Source organism: Phyllobates terribilis, unplaced genomic scaffold (assembly GCF_046119375.1).
Source record: "Phyllobates terribilis strain yellow unplaced genomic scaffold, ASM4611937v1 Scaffold_3__8_contigs__length_932513732, whole genome shotgun sequence".
NCBI classification, from domain to species: Eukaryota; Metazoa; Chordata; class Amphibia; order Anura; family Dendrobatidae; genus Phyllobates; species Phyllobates terribilis.
The window spans coordinates 780,012,123-780,016,850 of NW_027362763.1; positions in this window are offsets into that span (position 1 = coordinate 780,012,123).

Sequence of the window (4,728 nt, forward strand, 5' to 3'; positions counted from 1 at the left end):
TCCTATACAATTTCCTAATATCCTAATATAATGGATGAAGTTTTGGACAATCAGTATATGAAGTTCTCCTGAAACATATTGACAATGGGTATAGCTCTGCCATAAAAAAAATAGCATCTGAGTTTTCACATTTTAACCACATTTACCTGGAGGTTGTAACTAAATAAAGATTTAAACCAATAGGTGTGAAGTGTGATAACTTCTGGATGTGAACACTAGATGGCGTCTTCTAAGGTTCTTAGAAACAAATACCGGAGGCCTCACAGCATGCAGCCCGTGTGCACTCCCAAAAGAACACTACATTTAGGCCTTTCATTTGCTTCGTCTCTTTTGGATCATAAAATTGTTGTAACATTTGCATTGTCATCATGTGGGATTATCCTGGTTGCTCCTGCTTTATTCCATACTCTACTAATCTCTACTGGGACTCATGAGAGCACTGAGAAATGCAGTGCAGAAAGCAATAGTGCTATACAAATACCAGAATTACCATCAAATGATATATCTCCAGTGTCCTCGTATTATGCCATGGTTCAGATTTCTGGCATCCTGCTCCGATCAGACATGGAAGCATTAGGCCTCACAAAACAAACATAGATTTTTCCTCTTGGTAATAGAATTTGGATTGACCATTCCTGCTTACTGTAAGTGTGCTGTACTGCAGTGATATGATGAAAGAAGCCGTTATCATGATAGTTACAAGAAAGTTAGACTGATACCAGTTTGTAACTAGCCTCAGAACTAACAGAATATCCTTACTTACCGTATATTAAGACTCCACTATCAAGATAACAGCGGAGAAGAACCTGATGGACCCACCTAGGCTTGCAGAAGATCGATATTCCTACACATCGTTCATCCATCAAGTCACCATGGCTCAAGATCGATCCGAGGGCTCACCAAGAATGCCAGATGTGAGATTATCCTCACAAAATCGGACTGATGATAAGTATGCCTGAAAGACATACTGACTGGAAAATTAAATTGAGCCCAATGGGGACAGTGAGTGATCACAACGTATGAAAAGCGCTGCACAATATGTTGGCACAATATAAGCAAGAATAAAAGAAGTGACTGGGGACTTTATTGGTGATTTTCTGCAGTGAAATCACCACTAAAGTCAAATCAGAAAAAAAGGACTTCACCAAAACACAGGCAGACAATAGAAATTTGAGGTTCCACACATCATCTTCATTGGATGCACTGAATCTGAGCAGATGTCAAGTGCATCTATGATTTACCATAAGCTATGGAGTTGTGATGTACTTACCTTTGCTAAGTGCATGGTTACCACATCAGGAGCACAACATCCTATCTGACTGGGGTAGTTTGTCCATCTGTTCATTTTGAACAGGACAATGACCCAAAAGGCTATGCTAGAACCAGAAAAGTAATGGAGCACAACTAGATGAACGTTCCTCCACACTCACCTGACCTGAACTCAACAGGGATGGCTCACGATGAGTTGTGGCTTAGAGAGGGGAGCTACTTAAAGAAAAACATTGGTTACTTGTCTCGAAGGCCAACAAACAGGTGGTGGATCGACCAATCTACTTACAGGTTATAATTAGGCTAGACCAAGAAGAGGAATCTGAGAGATTAGAGGTTTTTAACCCCCTTAACAGAGGTTTGGACTTTTCAGGAAGCGATCCTGAGTTAGCTTTCCCAAAATAGTCACTTTTAGCAAGACTGTACATGAAGAAAGGCTAGAGCGACAGAAGTGTGGTTTCCAAATACTGGGGTCAGGGCCAGTTAAATAGTTGCAGAAGAAGACAACTAAGCATAGGATCAGGGCACACAGCAAAAAAATGCTGGGTCTAAGAAAGTCAGAGAAATTATGTAGAAGAAATCCTTAGCGTTTTACTACTAAGTGCAGACGTAAGGAGTGCAAAAGAGGCAAACATATGAAAGGATTAGGCTGAGTATTAGTCAATTTTGCTGATGCTAGATTTGTTGTACAATGGACACACAGTAACCAACAAACCTAGAGCGATTGTCCATCAATGTGACAACATTTTAAACCAAGAAATGTGGCAGACGTGCAGATGGAGGCTACACTGACTTCAGTGCCATGGAATGTCAAGAATGACCAAAGTTTTTATTGACATCCAAACAGGGGTGGATTAAGAGTAGCAAGGGCCCCGGGCAGTTTAGAAGGCGCGCCCCCCCCCCCACCTGATTTATCACGTGACATGTCACATGATCCCCTGTGATAGATCATGTGATAGTTCACGGGAAATTAATTTGGCACAATATTAATTGTGCTGCCCCATCTGAGAGCAGCACAATATAGGGGCAGATACCCTGATTCCAGCGATGTGTCACTTTTTCAGCTGCTTGTTGTCATTTTGAGAAAATCACCGTTTTATCTGCTGCAGATCTAGCAGCTCTCTGAATGCTGCGCTCTGTATAGCCCCACCCACACCACTGATTGACAGCTTTCTGCCCATGCTCAGTGTACACAGAAATCTACTGATCAGTGATGGGGGTGGGGTCCTACAGAACTTACTAGTCATCTAGTGATAATTACCATCTGACAAATCAATGATTTTATCAAAACAACACTAAGCAGCCCAGTAAGTGACACATTACTGGAATCAGAGCCTCTAACCCTACATTATGCTGCTCTCAGATTAGGTGGCAAAAACCTGATGACAGATTCCCTTTAAAGGAGCTGTAAACACAAAAAAGTTAGTATTAAAAAAAATACAAGCCATTTGTGAAATTAACTTTTTTTCATTGTAAATTCACATTAGACTGTATCTTCAACACTTTTGTCAGCAGGTCTTATTACAGACTCTGAATAGGGCAGCTCTCTCCCTCTCCCTCTCCCTCAGCAGAAAGTCACAGCATGGTTAAAAAACAGGATCTTTTATGATTTTCTCATAATAAATAAAAAAGGACATGCAAGTCCTCCAAACTATTTTCCGTTTCTCTATAGGGGAGGTCCTAAATCTTTCTTGTTCTTTAGTTGATCACATGTCAAAAAGGCAAAGCATTTACTATGAACTCGTCTAAAAAAATATACACTAGGAGAGTAATATCATCATCTGCATGTAAATATTCCTTGACTCTAAGGGCTCGCTCACACTGTCGTATAACACGGCCGAATGCTATGTGATGTTTTATCGGATAGGACTCGGCCCTATGTTATACTATGGGACAGTGCAGATTTGCGATTATTGGCATGAGAAAATAATCTCATTCGATATTCGGACCATGTGCACCCATACAAGTCTATGGGTGCACGTAAAACATTACACTGCACTCGGATGTCATCCAAGTGCAGTCCGATGAACACTCACAGAGACTATGGAGAAGATGGAGAAAGTAAGTTCTCCATCTTCTCCATATCTGTGCTGCGAGAGAATCGGATCACACTCAGTTGAAGCTCTGACAGAGTTTGAGCCGAGTGTCATTAGCATAATTGGCCCTATTCTCTTGCATGAGAGAATATATGGCTTAGTGAGTGGACCCTAAAACTGAATAGTAGTGACGGACAGGCACCTCACAAGCGGGATCCATGTAGCTCTCAGATGTCATGTAGGTAGGGCTTCATTCCATGGGGTAGGGCTTAATTTCAAGGTATATAAAAAAAATGCCCCTTTAAAAACCCTTTGAGGACCAAGGCACATATATGTCCCATAGTTTTAAACTGGAAAAAAATTTGATTGAATAAAATTTAAGGTCCTCGAAGGTTTAAGTAGGTCATAAATTCATATGAATACTTGCTCATACAATTGCACATGCCAGTAGATGAAGAAGAACAGAATAAAAAATATGACATTAAGTGGAGCACTTACAGGTATTCAAGGTGAAAGAGACCAGCAAAGGCATCGTCTCGAATGACAGTAAATGAGTTAGAATTCAGCAAGCTGAAAATGAAGACAGCAGGTTAGAAGCGAACCAGACTTTATGGTGCTCAGAATTAGTCAAGCAGAATTTATTGACTGCTCTTGCAAAGCACGGAGACTCCCGCTGTGTATAGATGGCGCCGTGCGGCCTCCCGCTGTGTATAGATGGCGCCGTGCGGCCTCCTGCTGTGTATAGATGGCTACGTGTGGCCTCCCGCTGTGTATAGATGGCGCCGTGCAGCCTCCCGCTGTGTATAGATGGCGCCGTGCGGCCTCCCGCTGTGTATAGATGGCGCCGTGCGGCCTCCCGCTGTGTATAGATGGCGCCGTGCGGCCTCCCGCTGTGTATAGATGGCGCCGTGCGGCTTCCCGCTGTGTATAGATGGCGCCGTGCGGCCTCCCGCTGTGTATAGATGGCGCCGTGCGGCCTCCCGCTGTGTATAGATGGCGCCGTGCGGCCTCCCGCTGTGTATAGATGGCGCTGTGCGGCCTCCCGCTGTGTATAGATGGCGCTGTGCGGCCTCCCGCTGTGTATAGATGGCGCTGTGCGGCCTCCCGCTGTGTGGCCTCCCACTGTGTATAGATGGCGCCGTGCGGCCTCCCGCTGTGTATAGATGGCTACGTGCAGCCTCCCACTGTGTATAGATGGCTACGTGCAGCCTCCCGCTGTGTATAGATGGCGCCGTGCGGCCTCCCGCTGTGTATAGATGGCGCCGTGCGGCCTCCCGCTGTGTATAGATGGCGCCGTGCGGCCTCCCGCTGTGTATAGATGGCGCTGTGCGGCCTCCTGCTGAGTATACGTGTATAGATGGCTACGTGCGGCCTTCTGCTGAGTATAGATGCCGCACAGCGCCCCCCCCAGAGACAGCAGGAG